The 22,271-nt window shown below is 34.9% G+C and overlaps 2 long non-coding RNA genes across 2 annotated transcripts; both read right to left on the bottom strand.

The window, feature by feature from the left end:
* Positions 1-15,095: 15,095 nt before the first annotated feature.
* On the bottom strand, positions 15,096-16,569 carry LOC134268674 (uncharacterized). The gene is made up of 3 exons (XR_009992418.1): positions 16,502-16,569; positions 15,755-15,905; positions 15,096-15,262 (listed from the first exon to the last, which is right to left on the bottom strand). It is a non-coding gene; the product is annotated as an uncharacterized LOC134268674 (long non-coding RNA).
* Position 16,570: 1 nt separating this feature from the next.
* Positions 16,571-20,069, bottom strand: LOC134268675 (uncharacterized). The gene is made up of 3 exons (XR_009992419.1): positions 19,789-20,069; positions 17,486-17,568; positions 16,571-16,605 (listed from the first exon to the last, which is right to left on the bottom strand). It is a non-coding gene; the product is annotated as an uncharacterized LOC134268675 (long non-coding RNA).
* Between the last annotated feature and the right edge of the window lie 2,202 nt (positions 20,070-22,271).

A 22,271-nucleotide genomic window follows, 5' to 3' on the forward strand; every position in this document is an offset into this window, starting at 1 on the left:
CAATCCACAACTTCAATTAACCTCTCGATGTAATATGCCTTCCCGCTGATTCCCGCACGGTAGAACATTATTTTTCCGTTTTTATGCACTTTTGGAAAAAATACCTTTGAAGCACAACTGTACTAAAAATACACCAAAATTATTAATTCAAATGGAATTCCGATGGTTTTAGTCCGATGTCAGAAATTCTAGACTTTACTAATGCACATTTTATCTGTTGATTGAGTCGAAAGGTATAGTACAAAGATTTTTTGATGAAATTTTGCGAAATTAAGTCACTGCATCAGGCGCATGAATATTGAAATGAATGGGTGGATCAAAACGAATTTTTTTTCTTCCTTAAATATGAGCACTTTGTTACAGATTTCTACTGAAAAATGCAACGTTATTTCATTGATTTTTTGTGGAAATGCACAGCTCCTGACGAGTTCAACCAATGGATAAATGTATTTGCAACGAAAATATGCCAACTTGTTCAATGTTTTTTTGAAAGACAGACAATCGTATTTATATTGTTTGGAATATCCAATGGATATTTATAGTCAATACTGATTGGGCGTTGATACTATATTTAGGTCGAAACACAAGACACTAATATTTTTGTAAGGAAAACTGCACCCTCTCCATATTATAGCATATAAATAAAAAAAACACAAAACTGCAATTTAGGTTATATCATTTTATTTATAGATACATATGCTAACATTTTAAGCCCATGTTTTTTCAGATTCTATAAAGTTTGCAATGAATTAATAAATACTATCTAAATAGGTCGAAAATACAATACGCCAGGATACTTAGGTAGGTAAATATACTCTTCAAAAAAAGAAACGCATAGTAGGAACAATGCCCTGAAAAATGTATGAAAGTTTTGTCATACCTTTTATTTTTATATGGATATGATGTATTCGAGTGAAATGCGTGATTTTGTAATGCAATTGTTAACTTTACAGCTATTCAACAAATATCACAGACAAAAAGACCTGATTTTGCAAAATTTCCCCCAAAATTTTGATCTCAATTTTCATTTGTTGAATTCCGATGCAATTCCTTCAGGTACAAAGGGGCTATCAAAAGCGGGGGTTCTCGATATTTTGAATCTGGTTTTATAAAAAATGACGCTTCCTAAAAAGGCTGCATCTGTATGTTGCGTAGCACAAAAAAGAAAATGGGAGACTGGAAGCAGGGGTACCGCAATCTACAATTGCAAGAGGTTTTAATGTTACGCACAGATCATATCTAACCTATAAAACATAAACCATTAACATCGAACACCCAATTTTCGCAAAAAATACGGAAGACTCCGTATGACATCAGCAGCACAGCATCACTTCCGAGGATTACGTAAATTGCTTTAATGTAATGCAAGGACGTCATCTAAAGCATTAGCTATCCCTGAACTGCACAGATCACCTAACAAGACCGTTTTTAGTTGACTTCGAATTATTGCAAGAGGATTATTCAGGCCATTGTTCCGACCCCACAAAACCCCAAATATCGACTTCAAAGATCTCAGATCAATAGAGTATGACCACAGCATCACTGCTGAACATTTTGGTTAACCTACTAGTCCAGAATAATTATCTGAAAGCTTCTTATAAATTTAAGAGTGATAATGCTTTGTAATGAACGTTAGACTGGTAACTGCCTTTAGGACGTTAAAAAAGTTTGGTGGTAGTGTAATGATATGGAAAACGGTATTATAAGAAAGTAAGATTGATTTGGTTTGAATTCAATGGAAAAAGGTACTCTAACCATGTTCTACCTACACATACCCATTCAATTTTGCAGCATCCTAGAGCCGTATTGCAATCTCACAATACACAGCCACATATGGCTCGTTTGACACACCTATTCTTGCAAAGAAACAACAATCTGTTTCAGCCACAGTCATCTAAATCGCTAGATTTAATCCAAATTAAGCAGCATTGGACAAAATGGATTGACATGATTTGCCAAAGACAATCGCATCCCCAGACTCTGCAACAGCTGACCAAAGTTCTACATTTGGAGTGGAAGAGTATTCCTATATAGTTTTTATTACACACATTTGCTTCCATTAGATGCCGTTTGTGGCTATCATTTGTGTCTGCGGGGGGCATACCAGATATTGATCTTTAATGGTCTTAAACTGACGATAATATTAAAATGGTTGAGTAATTATGGCATTTAGATAGTATTCCTGTTGATTACCACATTTCTGTTTTATCAATGTATCATTTTACTAAATAATCTTTGTGTTCAGTGTGTCACTAAAATTCTACTATGCGTTTCTTTTTTTGAAGAGTATAATTAAAATTACTGAAACTTATACATATAGCTAGCATACGTGATATGTTTCTGCTAGGTATAAGGGAAACTGCCCAATTGCGTATGCATATTATTATTATTATGCCCCCCTCCCCACTACAATGCTATGCAATTTGATTTTTGTTAAAGACACCCCACCCCCGATGAAACAATTCAATATCCTATATTAAATTTTACTACCCCCAAATTAGGTATCCATGTTATGCCTCCTCCCCTTAACCAAGACACTACGCATTTTGCCTTTGGAAAAACTGGATCAACAACAACACCCGACTAATAATTTTGTCAAAAGTAAGTGAGTTGATCCTAATGTTGTGGTTTTGAATCCATTTGTGGGACGTGGAGACTGGTCCTTTGAATGAGACCGTGTAAACCAAGGGCCCATGTCCCAATAGAGATTCCTCACTGCTCAATGGTCGTCAGTTCCTATTATAGGAAAGAATGCCACCGGCAAGCCTTCATATGAGCAAAACATTCCTGGGAGGGACATTAAACAAAACACATTGTACTATCAATCTTTAACATGTTTAACGTCCCTCGAGAGAATTTATCTCTTATGAGGAATTGCCATTACCAGTTAAGTTCCTGTCGCGAGGGGATGCTCCGCTTAGCGGTGCCCTTGTTCAGTTGGAAGCCTTTCCAGTAACATTAGTTTACTGTGATAATTTAGAGAGTGTTGGCTATAGCTATATGTATATTTACCAAATTCTTGGATCAACGGCATACTGTGGGAAAGAGGCTATACCCGAGAATAGAATAGTTGCTCAGTATCATAAAGACTATGCTACCAGCATGAAAAACTTCATTGTGCATGAGATAACAAAACCCAATCCTAAAGTAAGACATTTTTGCCACAGTTGCTCTAGGCATGGGGCTGAATGCACCATCTGTGACAAGAGTAATTCATTTCAGGCCACCAACCACTCTTGAAAAATACTGGACTACCCTCCCAGGCCATTATGTTCTACAACAACAATGACATTGTCCCGAATCGTAAAGGTTTACATTATGCTGTTAGGGATTTTGTTCTTAACAATAATGGGTGTCTAAGACTACATCTCTTAAAGTACTTTGGATTTGAGAAATGTATTTATGATGGACCAAAGGAACTTTGTTCTTCCAACTGTAAACAATAAATACCATTTACTTAGAGGTCACATTTTAATGTACACACTTTTGTTGCAAATATATATTACACATGTCAAAATTTAAAGAACTGATATTGTTACATTGTTCATAAAATTCATACATTTACACATAATTGATACAAAGTTATTAAAATACATGTACCATCTAATATGCAATGTTATGTGTTTATTGCTCCTCATCTGATGACCCAGATTCATCCTCAACAGGCACATTGAAATTCATTTTTGAACGCCAAACAACAGAGTCTATAAATTTCATGAATCTATCCTTCTTGTCATAAAGTTCATCGTAAACACTCGCTTTAAAGAATTTGAAAGAATTCAATGACCTCCCCTCAGTATACTAAAATGGTTGAAGTTGATGTATGTGTGCAAGTATAGTTTCTACATCAGGAATATCTGGTCGAGATTTATGACAGTTGTTCAAAGATTTACAAGTAATTTGCACATCAATGTTTCGGTAATACTATCTACAATTGGTGCCGCTTTAGACAAGTTAATGATGGAGTTTTCTGTTTTATTAGCACCGAGTCCTTTGATTAATTTGTACAAGTCCCTCACTTGATTTTCTTTTTCCATGTCGGCAGGTTTATTGGCACCTGGGCCACCATTTGGGTTGACTAAGGAGCTGATTCTAACTTGAACTGCAAGCCTTGGCTCTAGCAAATGTTCTGTTAGTAAAACAAAATGTATACACTCCACAAAGTATTTACATAGTCCTGAGTGCGCAAAGAAATACGGTAGCATCATATTGAGTGCAATATTATAATTATAAAAATGTTTCCTTCTTGAATTGCATCTTTAATATACAGCAATATGGAAAAGTAATGATGGTAATGCTTAGCATAGTTAAATAGATCATCATCTCCTTTGCTCTTGATACTGATACTGGTTCCATTAGGAAACTTCAGCAAATAGAGGGTTTGCTAGGGATTTCACCTCACTAGGGACTTGAATAATGCCACCACTACTGTTCAAGTTGAGCACAAATTTATCAGCAGCTAATGGGATAGAAGCCTCGACTCCATTCACAAAAATGCTTTTACTGGGCTAAAAAATAAATTTTCCTTAAATGAATTTCAAACATTTAGATGATTACTAGTTATCTGTTAAATAATCAAAATGAAGGGAAAAAAGACTTCAAAAAATCATAAAACAGTGATACCTGTCTAATCTGACATGCACTGGGATACAAATTTTGTGATGTGAAAAAACATGGTGTCAGATTGCACAGTGTGAAAAAAAAATAAAGGAACACTAAAAAAAAAAATTATGGGAATTGAAATAAGGGTCTAAATTCGCAGTGAAGCAGCAAAAGTTTCAGATTAAACAGTTTTCACTGTAGTATGTGAGTGAGTACACGTACTGGTTCAAATTTGCATTTTCCAAGGATGCCAGTTGCAAGATCATTAAAATTTGTCTGAAAGATGCTTTCCTTTTTGCCTGATGACAGTTTTTTTTGTTTTCTGGAATGTGTTTGCGAGGAATGTCATCTAAGGAGTTCATACCAAAGTATATGATAAAGGACAAAGCTAATGTCTCTTCAACATATTCTACTAAAGAATTCATTCAGTTGAAAAAATTAAAATAAAAATTAAAATAAGAAAGTATATTCAAATAATGGAAATTTCAATTCATACCCTCAGTTTGAAGGCTATAGCCATGATCATGAGCAAAATCAATACTTCTCCTTGATGAAACTTTTCTCTCAGTAGGCTTGACCTCAGCTATACTCTGTCATAAAATAATGAAGTTAACATGGTTAATAGCCAACAATAAAAAATGATTTGTTTGATATACTCTGACCATACCCATACTAGTATGTTGTTTTTCCATTAGTACTATAAAGTATCATATCAGTGCATATTTGCCTTTAATCTAGCACGTGACATAATAAAAATAATTTACCTTTAAGGGAGTGTTCATACGAGGACGTTTTGGAGTAGGTCCCTTTGGTGTTGAAGGAGACATAAGATTCGGTGAAATTGTCAAACTGTTTAACAACTCTGTATTGCCTTTGACCTTTCTTTTAAACTCACAGAATTTTTCACATAACGTAAGGCATGGGACACATATCTTACACACAAACGTGAAACTGATTTGGAGACATAAAGCGTCAGTTAAAATTTTCTCAATATCTTTTTTGTATGCACGTTTTGTGCCGGTCACCCTCTGAAGATTTCTTTGAATTCGGCCACAAAACGTGCTTATGGGCGCCGCCATTTTAATTGTCACGTGACCGAAAATAGTCCAACATGGATACGTATTACATCCGAGGTTTTTTCTCGACTTGACGGAAAAGGCCGAGTGATGTTCCGATAACACTCTGACTTATGGCTGGATTCAAAGTGAATTTAAAAACAAGAGGCCCACGGGCCTTATAGGTCACCTGAGTATCATGTAACAACTTTCCAGCGATTGTATTTGGTTCGTGTTTTAAGCCAAAAGTTATGAAATTCACAAATTTTGAAAGAGGCACCATTGCTTGTCAAAGGGCAGATTTCAAAGCATTAATTTATTTTATTAGTCAAAGTACCCCCCTTGTACCCCTGACCCAGCAGCCCTGAAATTATCTATTTTGAAACAGGCCCCTTTCTTCATTATAAGGCCAGCATTTTTTTTATGTTTAGGTTTAGTTATGAACATGAGAATAAAACAGTCCCGAAGGAGGAAATAAATTTTTTTTTGGATAAATCAATTATTAACATTTGTACATTCTTTTTTTATGCTATCCTAATAGGCTCCTTACCACTGGACACATAATGCTTACAAGAAGGATATGGAAATAACGAACAGTATTCAATCTCAACGTCCATTAAACAAATATACAAAATAAGTGCAGAGCAAACACGGACCTCCGAAACATCAGAGGTGGGATCAGGTGCCATGGAGGAGTGAGCATCCCCTGCCGACCGGTCACACCCGCCGTGTGCTCGTTGTCATAATCAGGATATAACGGAAAAAATCCGTGGTCAATTCAGTGTATAAATAATGGACTAACAATTGGTATGAAAAACGTCATTCAGCATTTCATTCAATGATAAATTGTATTTGCTGACAAGGTCATTGTATCGACCATAGAATTTACGAAATGATGACTTTAAACGAGACTGTTGATATTCTTGTTTCATCAACTTGCTTGTCAATAATTTACCTCGTTTAAGAAACTGTTCATACGCAGAGCATGCTCTTGCATATCGAATCAACTGAGATATAAATACTCCGTATGCAGGTGATGAAGGTATATTGCTGCATAAGTAAGGGAAGTTGACGATAGAAAAATTAAAGTCATCACGTTTATCATATAGCTTGGTTGTTAGATTACCATTAGTGTCTTTTTCAAGTAAAATATCCAAGTATGAAGCAGAAGTGTCGGACTCTGTGGTATCTTTTATCTCAAGCTCACCAGGATATATCGTGTCAACGTATGAATGGAAATTATCATTATTAATTGACAATACGTCGTCGATATATCTAAATGTCCAGTTGAAGGCCACAGCAAGTGTTTTCTTCTTTTCACGTAAAAGATTTTGCATAAATTAGGTAAGTAGAACATTTAATTGCTTATTTCATCATCTGTCAGTTTGGGCCAGTTATATAAATTTTGTGATGTTGATCAAAATATATTTTAAAAAATCAATTCTTTGAAAGTCTTTCAATATATCTTCATTTTTTTAATATGTGTTAGGTGATTGTGAAGAAAATTTACTTGATGCCTAAAATTATAATTCCTATCATAAAACAGACAGGGAGTATTGGGGAGTAGGGTCAACATTTTTTTCAATTAAGTGTAAAATAATTTTTCTGGCTGATACAAATGATACTACATGCCTGTATATATTTGTATATTCTTGCCTTTTAATAGTTGAATTTTTTTAAATTTCTTCAGGTTATTGTTTATTTCTTCCTCAAATGGACTTCACTTCTCCAATAGTTTTATTCATTACATCTGATGCATAAGCAACCCTTTTCTGAAGAATGGTGCTTAGACTGTAAGCTATAACAGAGACCTAAACAATGTCCCTGGCAATATGCAATAGCTACCACGGGCAGTTTAAAACCTGGGGAGGAAAATAATTTACAGTTACTTTTGAAACGAATACATAATTATCTCACCAGCATGTCATTGTGCAGCAAAGTTGTCGGCATTTTATTTGTCCTTTGAACGGGTGAAACGTTTTGAATGGCACTCGTATCAATGAATTTTACACTAAACCAAGCTATCTTCTCAGATCTAGCTTTATTTACCCGCCGTTTCATCGTAAAACCGGAAGTGCGAGTTCGTAAATTTGAAATCTCGATCCCGACTCAAATTTGACATTGGAAAGAAAAAAAATGTTTTATTTTTTTTTCTGAAAATTCAAAACCTTGAGCGAAAGGTTTGTAAAACTGAAAATAAAATAAATCCTGGCCTTAAATATGTAATTAGATCATTAGCATATTAACCAGGAGCAAAGGATAAGATGTTCAAAGAAATCATCCATTTCACTATATAATCATTAGAGCCGCGCCCTAACACCAGAACCCCTGACCCTGGGGCCATAAAATTCACAATTTTGGTAGAGGCACTCTTGCTCATCATAACTATGTACTTAGTTGGTTAATTTAATACCCAGGAGCAGAGAAGAATATTTTCAAAGAATTCAAATTTTCACTATATAATCAATAGAGCCCCGCCCTAACACCGAACCCCTGACCCTGGGGCCATAAAATTCACAATTTTGGTAGAGGCACTCTTGCTCATCATAACTATGTACTTAGTTGGTTAATTTAATACCCAGGAGCAGAGAAGAAGACTTTCAAAGAATTCATATATTTTCACTATATAATCAATAGAGCCCCGCCCTAACACCAGAACCCCTGACCCTGGGGTCATAAAATTCACAATTTTGGTAGAAGCACTCCTGCTCATCATAACTATGTACTTAGTTGGTTTATTTAATACCCAGGAGCAGAGAAGAAGATTTTTTAAGAAATAATGCATTTTCACTAACTTCTTATTTAGCCCCGCCCTAGCACTAGAACCCCTGACCCCAGGGCCATGAATTTCACAATTTTGGTAGAAGGCTCATTGCTGATTACAATCATGCAAACAGTTTGACTGCTTGATGTCCAGGAGTAAAGAACATTGAATTTTTAAAGATTGCATTAATTTTAGTGGTTTTGGCCCCACCCCAGGGGGGCAGGGATCATGAAATTCACAATTTTTGTTCCCATTCACCCATAGATGCTTTGTGCCAGATTTGGTTGAAATTGGTTCAGTGGTTGCCGAGAAGAAGCTGAAAATGTTCAAATGTTAACGCACGACGACGGACGAAAACAGATAGCAATAGGTCACCTGAGTTTACTCAGGTGACCTAATAACAAAAGAAAACTCAATAAGGAATTTGACCCCAATGACTTACCAATAAAAACTCTCAATAACATTAATAGCCAATCGACTATGCTTGACCTAAACTGGTTCTCCTGATAACTACCTGAATGAATTAAAGAGTTCTAGCTAGGAAAAGATAACTCTAAATCTACAATAAATACTACCAAGCAGTATGTGAAGTAAGTTTAGTAAATGTAATTTATCAAATGGAGTTTAAGTTTAAATTCATATTTATTAATTTATGGCTGTAAGATTGCTTATTAAATTAGTTTATATTAAATTTATTTACAGTTTAAAATATAACAAATAACCCATTTTTACATATATCACTTATTGGGAAACATAGGTGTTCCAACATAAATACATAATCTTTCTACTTTGTGGAACATTATCAGCATTACACCAAGTTGTCGCATATCTGCGGTGATTTTCTTTGATCTTTCTGTGGTGATATATCCCATATCCCATAATACTTCCAATACGATAATACTTTCCACGCCTCTTAATATATCACTGAAGGAGGCAGAAATCAGGTCATGAGAAAAAAAATGATTTTATTTCACAAGTTCATAACCACAGAAAAATGAACATGTATAGCTATTTCTTAGCCTTTAACTAAATTGAAATACCTGTATTTAACTCGGTTAAAAGTTCCCAGTCGTTCAAAAGATTAATCCATTTTGAAAATTTGAAAGTTACGGTAAAATCTCCAAACTTTTAATCGTTAAACTCCTTGCTATTTGTTTCTGTGATTTCATATATGTCGAGTGCCTGGCTCAAAAATATATTGTCAAAATCTTCAAACTCAGTAAAAACTCAAAGTCAAATTCACTAAGAACGTGTGACATGTTGGAGATTTAGCTTGAAATGAATCTTTTTTTATTATTGCATTTTGACACTCTCAATGAAATTTACGTCATCAGACATGCGACAGGTTGCTTACATCATAGATGCCTCGTACTATTGGTTATATCGTTTTCATGGGGCGTGGAAATCGGGCCCTCGATTTCCACGCCCAATGAAAACGATATAATCAATACTACTCGGTTTCTATGATGTAACCTATACAAGTTGACAGTTAAAGTCACCACAAAATATATTATCTAAATTCATAGCGTTTTGATTAGTCCATGCATTTACTCTTGAAAAAATCAACCCTTTTTTTCTCCTTGTTAGGAGCATAGACATTCACTAGTGTTAGAATTTGCTCGTTATATTTAATATTAATAAATAGTCTTCGATCATCTAAAGATTTAAATTGATTTAAGATCTCTATTTTACAATTTTTTTATCAACAAAATTGATACACACCTACTGTATACTTATTCAGAAAAACAATGCATAATTTGTCCAAACCAACGAGAGTTATAATATGATTCTTGTTCTTTTATAAAATAAGTTTCTTGTAAGAAAATTGTCATATTTTGCATCTCTTAACTAATCAAGCAGCAATGTTCTCTTTTTGTATGTATTTAAACCTTGAACATTTAGGGCGTAAAGTTTTAAAGTAGGATTGTCCATGAAAGGATGTTGTAGTGTGTTAACTTACCGTTCTCATCCGGCATCACTCTTGCTATTAACACTTGTATTCTTTGTGCGACCTTTCTTGACATCTCTTAGGAAGTCCTCAATATTGGACTGATTTTCACTTGTCCCTTTGCGTGGAAGGGAAGAACTTCGGAGTTTTCTTGCGTGTTTTGAGGCAAGCTTTTGGTATATTTTCCGAGTTTGTTCTGCCCGGGCCATTTCTTGTGATCGGTATGTAATGTTGCCTCACTATCAAATCCTGTGCCCGACTATATGTCATAAGTACCCTCTGCAACAAGCATTCTGAGAGTATTGCATAAGCAATACATGTCCCCTACCGGGTTCCCCTTTTTCTTCAGGCTGTCATTTTATAATGTGCAAAAGTCATGTCCAAGGTAAAACTGGAAGATTTTCAAGTTGTAAATGCCTTAAAACTAATAAAATAATCCACATTGAGACGAAAATTCAACTCATTTCTACATCGTCTTTTCCTCGCTTCATATTTTCGTCGACAATCGTAAGTTAGCGCAGTTCGAACCCGATCTTAATTAAGCGATTATGAAAAATATTCAAAATGCCATAATTCTGTCAAAAATCAATGAAGCGAAGCGAAATTCAAACTTGATCTGTAACTCATTAAGATACACACATACCAAATTTCAGCTCAATATCTGCAAGCGTTTAGAAAAAAAGTGCAGAAAACCAAGTGGGACAGACAGACTGGGACAGACAGGCGGACAGACGGACGGACGCAGAGGAAACCTATAGTCCCCCCCCCCCCCCGGTTTCACCGGTAGGGGACTAAAAATGGTGTTACTTGTTGAGTTTTCAAGGTTGGCTTTTACCTATGGTATCTGGTCAACTTTTGAACAAACGATTTCCTCCATCAACGTCTCCTTGTCGTTGTTCCATCCTAGTGGATCTGATATCGTATGTCCTAGCCTTTTAGCTTCTAAAGCCGTATCTGCTTCTCTCACCTTCTTGGCCGCCTCTAGATCGCCTGCACGAATTGCTTTGGTCAGTTGGTCTGCGTGTTCCGCAGATTTATGCTTTTCACCGAACACACTTATCTCACACGGATATAAATTAGAGAGAGGATTATACTTTCCTTGAAATACCACCATTTCACTGACATCTGACGTATCCACATAGTGCCGACACTCCGTTGATCCTGGAGTATGAACAGACTCCTATAGACTCGATAGACTTTGCCCTTCTTACACTGCTGTCTCCTATGTCCAGTTGCCCAGCAGTTGAAACACTGCACTTTGGGATCCATAGACGTCTGGTTCTGATGGTATATTCGATATTTCAATTTAGCGCAGATGACATTTCGCGGAAGAGATTTTCCATCGGGAAGCGGGTCAATGTAAAAAAAACCTGTTTCCGTTCAAAACATTGGTCATACGGTGTGTTTCAGGGTGTCTAATGTTTTCATATTTTACTTCACTTCTGATATTTACATCAAATATTTTGAGCATATCAAAGACAGCGCTGTCATCAACGGACAGGGGTAGCCCATATATGGTAACCTTCAAAACCTTATCATCATGACCAGTAGCTCCGGTGAAGTAGGGGTTCGAATCATACACCTGTACAGAGATGTTTCTAACCTCAAACCCTTCTATAGCTAGCAATGATCTACATTCTTTTGTTTTTAGGTATACTCTCCATAGATCCCGCTCTAGTTGTATCCAGTGAACTTCATTTCCAACCTTCTGATATAAACAGCATAACTTCATCATCTAGTGATAATTTATTTACAATTTTTTCAGACTCTCTCTCCTGTTTACAATCAATAAGCAGTATGAACATTGATCACCCGTATATTTTAGATATTTTAACCAAATACTTTAATATTACAAATCTAGGTAAAGTTGTTGAATTCCGTTGGATTCCAAGTCATATTGGTATTTCTGGTAACACCAAGGCTGACAGTGCTGCGAAAAAAGCACTTCAGTATGAAATTGTTCAGTTTAAAATTCCTTATACTGATTTGAAATATTTTATCAAAAATTATGTTAATTTTCTATGGCATATATATTGGAATTTTTGCGATAATAATAAACTTTATGCAATACAGAACAAAGTTAATCATTCATCTAATTTTGGTCTGAAACGTCAGGATGAAGTTATTATTTCAAGAATTCGTATTGGACATTCAAGGTTCACTCATTCATACCTACTCAACAAGGAACAACAACCCGAATGTATCTCTTGTGACTGTGTTATTACTGTACAACACATACTATTAGAATGTTCTGATTTTTCGCCCATACGTAGTAGACTCTTTAATAAAATACATACAATGCATGACCTTTTTCAAAATATTAATCCGTTTACAATATTAAAATATTTGCAAGAAACTGATTTTTACTGTAAAATCTAAATTAATGTATTTCAATGAAAGACATTTTAATTGAACAGCTTTACATTTTCATTTTGAGGTCAGTCGGATGGGACATTAAATGGTGCCCCGTGTCAAGGATTACAACCCCCTTCGCACGCAAAAGATCGTTTCCCTGATTTTCGAAAAAGGGTAGGCTCATAGAGAAACCCAAAACTTTAAAAACTGGTCACATGATTTACTTTTAACCGCCGATATATGGCTGAAATATTGCTGATTCGGCGTAAAACATTAATTAATCAATCAATCATCTAGAACTATGTCATCAAAATTTACTGTTCTACACATTTGTGCAGCCCACATGCTAAATTATAAGTTATTTCAAAAAGTAATTGCTCAATCAACAGAGATCAAAGATGTGAAGATATTTTGGCTATATGTATTAGCACGATTACAATCATCAACATCACTGGAAAGGGCAAGAACTTTAGTTGAGGATATAACAACAATTTCAAAAAGTAAGCTGATCAGCAAGACAGCAAAAAAGCATTATAAAGATGGAAGGCATCAATATTGAAGAAAATGCATTTACTCATACATACGATGCGCCTCGCGAAGTGCTTGATGGGGAAACTTTGAGGTCCCAGTCCCCATTCTACGAATACTTCGAGATAATTGTAGAAGAGGCATATGTTTCCAATACGTCAGTGTACAAAAACAAAGGCCTGTCGTCTATTTTATGTATCGGCAAAAGGCTTGGCAATATCTTCTCTTGCTTATATGAGAACACAGAGAGCCAAAGATGACACCCAAGAGGAGGAAAAATGGGAGAGATGAGGACAGCGGAACGTTACCAAGGAAAAGAAGTCAAAATATTTCTCAAGCCCATCAAATTTAAAGTTTATGAAACTCAATACTGAAGAAGAAAATGGTAGTTTAGAGGAAGCTGCTATAAATTTTAAAAAACCAAAAACAACTCTAATAAAATCAAACACAGATCGGAAAGAGCGTGACAGAGAAAAGAAGAAATTATTTGAGTACGGAAGCGACATTTGAATTTACAGATGAGAATGCCATGAGATGGGGTGGTTTTGACAAGGTAAAGACAGGGATTTCACTGTCAAACATTAATATTAACATTAATATTATGGTTCATATAAGATTAGCAAGAACGTAACAATGTCTACAGAAGTATTGAAGGGGTGTATAAAGATGATTGAGGGTATTTTTGTGCAAGGATTGAGATTTATACAGTATAAAAACAAGCGCGAGGTCGAATGCCAGTCATTTCAGATATATTTTACCTAGGATGTTATATTGATACTATACGTTTATGAAATTATGATTGCATTGGTACAACTCCAATATTTCTGATACCTATTTACAGAAAACGTAGCAAATTATTTGCTCTTATGTCATTAAATAATACTTTTCGTTCATTGTTTTTATTTGTGCACAATTGGTATGATATGCAGATGGGATTTTCCTACTTTCGTTTAGACAGCAACACTGGGTGAAAAAAGTGGTTTCCCATCATGGGAAACTTTATGGAAACCACATGGAAACCTCAAGTTTACATCATGTTTCCCAGTGGTTTCCGTAGCGGATGCTAGGTTATTCCGCCAAGTTTCCGTGACACGGAAACCCCCTACGCTCCGATTCCATAAGGTATCCCGAACCACGGAAACCTCTGTAATCGTGAGGTTTCCCGAACATCCATGTAGTTTCCCGTAATGGGAAACCTGAAGATTCCACTAGTTTCCAGAATCAGGAAACTTGATGGAATCGGAGCGTAGGGGGTTTCCGTGGAATGGAAACTTGGTGGAATCTTTAGGTTTCCTTATACGGGAAACTACATGGAAGCTCGGGAAACCTCATTATTCCTAAAGTTTCCTTGACTCAGGAAACCATATGGAATCGGAGCGTAGTGGTTTCCGTGGAATGGAAACTTGATGGAATCTTTAGGTTTCCTTATACGGGAAACTACATGGAAGCTCGGGAAACCTCACGATTCCTAAAGTTTCCTCGACTCAGGAAACCATATGGAATATGAGCGTAGTGGTTTCTGTGGAATGGAAACTTGATGGAATCTTAAGGTTTTCTTTTATGGGAAACTACATGGAAGCTCGTGAACCCTTATGATTCCTGAAGCTTCCTTGCCTCAGGAAACTATATGGAACTTGTGTAGCACTTTCTGTGTGGCGGAAACTTGGTGGAATTATCTGGAGTCCCATTCCTGGTGGAAATTACTGGGAAACTTCAAGATTCCCCAACTTTTCTAAAGGGAGCAATGTGAAATAATGCGTATTCTTTTAAAAATCTATCAAAAAAATTTATTACATGTAAAAGAAAAAAGCATTACCATTTCATATGTTTAATAATTCATTTGATGTACAAAAACTGTAACTGAATTTTTCAATGATATCAAAATATTAAATAAATTCATATATCTTAGATAAACAATTGAACAGTCTTTCACATTTAAGTCCATTCATAAGGGTCATTAAGTACTTCTTTCAACATCAGTTTCCTGGTTCTCTTCACATCACCTATGATCTGCAATATTCATACAAAATTATTATATGATGTCAGAATTATAATGCTTGAATATAACTTAGAAATCTGAAAGATCAGTCAATGTCCTTTAATATATCAATATCAATAATTACTTTCCATGACCATGATACATATGATTTCAGCATTTAATGTATCTCTTTAATATTTAATGCTTTATGATAAGTGAAAAAAAATAACATAATATAAATAATGTTTTCAGCCTTATTATGTCATTGAGAATATATTACTACATGTATCTCATACTAAGAACCCTGCTTTAAGTTTGATTAGTTTGAGAGAAAACATACCCTTTATAATAACAAAAATATTAGGGAGAGATTTTTTTTTTAATTTTGATATTCGACCTATGAATTGGTTGAAGATCATTGCAGACCCTCCACCCCATTACACAAAAGCTAGATTACACCAAGAGAGAAATATACTCTGGATTACGACTTTAAATAAAGATATACAGTACATTTTGATACTGACCTTTGACCTAGAAAATTAGTCCAAGGTCACTCTTCATCCTCTATCCACAGGCTCTCTGTAGTTTAAGTTTGAGAGAGAAATATGCTCAGAACAAGTGATATCAGATGGAGTGATGGGTAGACACTGTCTTAGGGCATCCACAGAACAGGACCTAAAAATAATGCAATATATATGTATTACAGTATATATACACATGTACTTGTATGTTAATGATTTATCATATGCTGAATTGGACACATATGATTTTATCATGGTTTAAGTATACATGTATCTTATGAGTAATTTTATACCGGTATTGCATGTACGCTCAGTTTATTTAAGAAATAAATAACAAGTTTATAAACTTCAATGGGAGAGATACCACAAATGTATATATAAACAAGTAATTTAATTTTTTTTTTTTTTACATATATTGACCAACATTATTTACATCCATTCATCATGTTCATGAATTGGCTGATCAAAATTCAGTCAGTTTTAGATCTATATGATATACCATAAAGGACTTTGAGTTTCACATTTACAAAAGTTATTCCCCTTCGCAAGGTCGATCTGGGGTCAACCGGCTTAAGACGCTGTTTTCCCTCTTTAACCGTATCAACGTTGAAGGACAATATCTTAGAAATAAAATCTGTATGAACATATTCATTATGATTTTCATGTTGCCCCCATACTCTGGCAATACAGATACAGATCGTAATTGTCCAATATTTTTGAAGATTGAAAATATATTAACAAGTAACTTACAAAAGACAAAGTGGGAAAAATGAGCGATACGCCGACAATTGGAGAAAACTCTTAGGAAAGTGAAATTCAGTCTATTGGTGATGACAATTCCTGTTTTAATGTCACTGAAAAATTAAGAGACATTAAAAATTTAAGCCCTGATTGTCATACACGCATGCTGTTTTTTCATCCTTATAACCTTTTAGTATCATAAAATTTACCAAAATTTAATACTTCAAATAATTTCATTGAATATCTATAAAATACAGGAAACTCTAAAAACTTAGTGACTTGCAGAAATTATTCCTTGGAGAGAAAAAAATCTATCATATTTCATATAAATATATGCATAATGAGCCTTTTTTATGCATTTAGAACATATGGTATGTGCCTCATTTCCCCAAGAAATTTTCAAAGACAATGGACTATCTGTAAGCAGAAATCATAGCTGTTTACTTACATTGGAAAAATTTATGAAAATAACTAATTTCCTATTTTTTTAATTTTAAATAATGCTAAAAATAATTTAATCTATTAAAAATAATCTAACTGACTGTAAAATAACATTTTTCATAATCTTAATCTAAGGGCAGATCACTCTAACTTCAAAACACTACCTGATATTAAAGTAGAACTCTTTAGTGTGCAGTTTTTAGAGCTTCCTTTAAGTAATCAAAATACTGACCAGCAAGAAATCAGTTAATAAGCATTTCCTTTTTTTCATTCAATTTTTTGGAGAGATCTCAGAGTTTTTTCCTTTTCAATTCAGGTTCAAGACGACAAAGTTTTATTGAAGTGTATGTATTAGAGAACTGATTGTATGTCAATCATAGCAATACACACATAACATTGAGGGGGCGAATTGTTTCAGCCCTAGCTTTTACATAAAACTTCTTGTAGCTCACAGCTGATATACCACGGTTCAGTATTTAAATAAAATTTAGAATCTTTTTTTTTTCAGGCAATTGTCATATACATACTAATCATGAATGAATTATTACTTACCAAATGACCACATCCTGAATCATCATGCATTTTCTATGATTTTATCTCACTGGTTTTCTTTTAACGTCACAGTTTTCTTCTCTCTGAAATGATAAATTATGTCCAGGTACTATTGCATTCTAATTTAAACTAATTATGTAATAGCATTAGCAACAACCGGGATGGAAGAAAAAATAACCAGAAGTCTCTGTCGAGACTGTAGCTCTACTGGTTCAGGATTCTCCATCATTTGAGATTTTACTGTGTTGCAGAGTTCACGCGAAGCACTAATATTTTGCGGTATTTTCGCGAACAAATTCGCAATTGAATCACAATTTATTATAATTACAAAAGATTACAAGCACACACTTATTTAAAAATCGCTAATTCGTTACACAAATGGTATGGTCTTACATACTGATAAAAAAAAAACATTCTGAAAAGCAGAGGAAATTCCGACCGATAGTCTAACTACTTAACATTTTTGAGAGTAGATTTGCCGTGTTTATTTATCAGGTTTCTTGATCGAGCTACCGCATCACAAAAAAGGAACTTCAGAACAGTGAAATATTTAAAAGAGTTCTTTGAACATGCTGAAATTTCAAAATTTTCGGCAATGTATTTACATCAATTAAATGACTTTGGTACAATGTTATGTTTGGCGTACAGTGCTTACATAATTCTAGGGCTGTTGCTCTATATGAAAGATATATTTAAATATTTTTCATATATAATACAAAGTATTCCATTGCAACTACCAATTAACGGGTACATTGAATTGTGAAAACAATTTATTTGTCTTTGTTCCATCATGCGTAAAGTCCGGCGAGGGTCTAGGAGATAATTGATTGATTACTCAAGGTGAAGCCCTAGTAATTACGTGTTATATCTTTTTGAATTGAAAGACGGTAGAATTGTTTGATTAAATTAAAGTTTCAGTTAGAGAGAATTTGCGTGTTTAGATTTTCTAATTATCACAACTCTTACTGTGTCGGCAAAATTTTTACTGTGTCGCATGCATGAAATTTGAATCGTTACTGTGTCGGAGAAAAATTTACTGTGTCGGGAGCAACACAGTAAAACAGCTCATGGAGAACCCTGTGGTTTGTACTTATCAAAGACTGATGCACAGAATTATGTATAGTCTACTTGTGTGCCAAGTTATATTGAAATCAGACTAAAATTTAAGGAGGAGTAGTGTTTGCAGACAGATGGACAGCTAGACAGACGGACGGACGCCGGACGCATTACTATCGCATAAGCTCTTCTGGTCTCTGACCAGTAGAGCTAAAAACAAGATGCGCTTGTGAAACACAGCAACAAAGTTCAAAAATGCAATTTTTTTTAGCATACAGGTCACAGTCAAGATCACATAATCATTGTCCTTGTTGCCATTTGAAAGCACTTCATTAGTGGAGTATGCATACTAAATATGAAGCCACTATCTCTTATAGTTCTAAAGTTATGGTGAAGGTTTAAGTTGACAACAGACACTCAGACAGACACACAGATAAACAGTTATGGCAAAAGTTTGAACATTATAACTGGGTATACACACAGCCACTTCGGGGTATCAAGGGTAAAATTCATAGCACAGCGGGACTGCATTTTGACTTAGAGGGATCAAGGGTTTCGAGAGATCAGGAGTTCGAGAAATCAAGAGCAAATCTGCTTAGTTATATAGAGGAAAAAATCGGGACCGGAGACTCACTTCAAGCGATCAAGAACTTCCGAGAAATTTAAGTTCAAGCCATCAAGAGTTACTTGTATATACAGATATAAGAAGCATGTTATTATTTGCAATTTTGACCTAATGACAGCTAAATCTGTTCAGTAAGACAATACCGTGTACATGTATGTAAGTAGTTTTATTGTGCATTATTTGCTATACATTGACCTACTCAGGTCAATAATTGTGAAAAAACTGATAATTCAAGCTGATGATTCATTTGCATTTCTTGACATACTATCAATATTAATTCACTATTAGGCTTTTCTTTTTTTACATCTTCATCTCAACAGGTTAGACATTACAAAAAAAAATCTTTTGAGCAGTAAACTATTTCAATAATCAATAAAACAAACCTAATCTCTTCAGAAAAGTGGACAGGCTTTCACCTACATTCACTTTTTTATGTATATTTTTCCTCCATATCATCGTCATGCATATGATTAAGGGTTATGCTATTCGCTACAATCTATTCCAACTGTTCTGATGAGGATATCCTTCATGAATAATCGGATAAGCTGAGATTGAAGACACTTTTTGTAAAAATATCGATGCTTTTATCAAAGTTTTGAACCAAAAAATATGTAATTTATACCTTGCCATAAGTCGTAAGTTCCAGAAAACAAGAGTTGGCTATCCGAAAAGTCAGAAAACACATGTATTCAAACCGGATGTTCTACAGTCTGAATTTAACTACGAAACCATGCTCGGTGTAACTATTATCATCCGGATAATTTGAGCGGGGTTAAAAATATTTTTTTTTAATTCCGAAAAGTATTCATTTATATATAGAGAGAGAACATACATATGGAGCATACATTTTAATAAACATGATAAAAGGCGAAACGTTGCCATTTTACAACATACAGCATGCACATGCACGGCGCCTTTGGGGCCTCCGTAATCTAAGTTATGCTCAGAGACGTATACGTCTCTGGTTATGCTGTATCACTGTCTCAAATTTCTCTCTCTCTCTCTCTCTCTCTGCAATATATACACTTAACAATTTAAAACTTAGGTATCCAACTTTTCAAAATGGCGTCAGAACAAAAGTTGCCTCCGATAGTGAAGATTTGTTGTTGCCAAATATTACAACTATTTACCGTAAAAAGTTAACAAAAATATACGTACACTAATCCTTCATCGTTGGCCATTGCATTTATCACAGTCTTAAAGACACTGGGTGGTGAAACCATCTTAACTTTTCACATTTACCAGCTGCTTACACCTTCTTCTTCGTCCTTCTCGGTCCTCCAAAAATGGCGCCTCGGGAAATTGACCAATGAAATAAAGCGCCCAGAGAGCGATGCAGGATGGGAAATGTAAACTGTTTACATTCACTAGATTAATTAAAATTAATTTAATCTAGTTTTTTTTTTTTGTTTATTAATCGAAGGATTGCTAAAACTTTACTTTACACAACACGAATAAAACTAAAAGTCGGGGACTTATTGAGACCGAATCCTAGATCAGCTACTGTTTTATGTGTAAACGCCTCCTGTTTTTCTCTCTATCTATCTATCTCTCTCTCTCAATCTCTTTGTATTCAGCATGTTCAGTGGGTATCTTATATTTATGTATGTTCATGTAAAAATATGTAAAATTTTATATTTCATAATGTGTCTGGCCTGTCAGCCATTAGTTCTAATATTATGTTCAATGAATATCTTCAATTTATAAAATTTTAATGTTCATGCTAATATGTGTATACATTTATAGTGTGTGTTGGGGACGTTAGCCATCAGTCCTTATAGCGATCGTTTGTATAAATAATTATATTTTTCTTATCTTAATAAATAATTATAATTTTAATTCAATAAAAATATATTTGCAATATGATCGCTATAAAGACCAATGTTTCCAGCTCTAGCCACGTGGAGGCCTCCCCTGTATAGAGCCATCTTTTTTTTTTTTTTTTTTTTTTTTTAATTTTTTTTCATTTATTTCACATTTTTCACACAGTTTATTTTCAAAGTCAGTGCCACAAATGGCCCATGTAAGGTTGATCGGGGGGATTAGGAAACCAGTCCCTCACTTGACGTACCACACAGTTCGGCATAATATCCCGTTTGTATGCATGGGACTGCCACACAAAACGACGATGTCGACGATCTTGACTAAGTGCTTGAGACTTTCTTTCTATGTATCGTTCGTCCTGCCAAATGCCTCTGTGACATAACATTGTCCAAAACTTTTTATAACACATCTTTCGTTTCAATCTATTCTTCGTAGAAGGTCGACTACTTCTTTCAGGCCACCAAAGCTGCCGATTGTTTTCGTGCATTACGCATGGTCGACAGAAACAGTCAAGACACGCAGAGTAGCCGTCTGACGGTTCAATGATGGGGTCAACTTGAGATTGAGAAACTACGGATTCTTCTTGTTCAGGTTCCCAATTCCAGTCATTATAGGCAAATAAAGCTTCAATAGCCGCCAATTTATCTTCAGAAAGATGTACTGTTACTTTCGTTGTCATGTTCAAGAATAAATGTAAAATTAGCCAGATCATAGTCAGCATATTAAAATACCTGTTAGATTAATAATTATGTACTCATAATTAATTTTATTCTGGAAAACAGATTTTCTAATTTTATAATTTTTGTTTAATCAGTCGGTAAAAATCAAACGCATTGTTTTTAATTGATCCCCGCGATCGATTCACACTCCAGGTAAGATCGCGCTCAAGCGATCACGTCAATCAAATCTAGCCCTATTGTTTCTCAGCTTGATTGACAGCCGGCATGTTTTTGATGTTTTACAGGTAAAAATAAGGGAGGTGCTTAAAATCTCTGCCTTTAAGTGTGATTATGAGATCTTATATTAGAATTTAATTAAGTTTTCCGCTTTTCATGGAATAAAAAGAGGGACTCCTAAATATTTTTGCCGATATGATGTGTAGGCCTAGTACTGTATATTTAGAAAAAAGCGGTTAAATACATGATGCAAGAGCAGAAAAAAAAAATGTTTCTTGCTTGACACCTCAACTTATTTGCCTTCGGGATATGGGTTTCGGGGCTTGATTGTTGGTAATGGCCGTCCTTGCTGAAAGTACCCCCCCCCCTCTCCCCGCTTCTTTTA

The sequence above is a fragment of the Saccostrea cucullata genome, unplaced genomic scaffold, assembly GCF_032062105.1.
Source record: "Saccostrea cucullata isolate Sc308-1 unplaced genomic scaffold, CSIRO_AGI_Scuc_v1 ctg9072, whole genome shotgun sequence".
Lineage (NCBI taxonomy): Eukaryota > Metazoa > Mollusca > Bivalvia > Ostreida > Ostreidae > Saccostrea > Saccostrea cuccullata.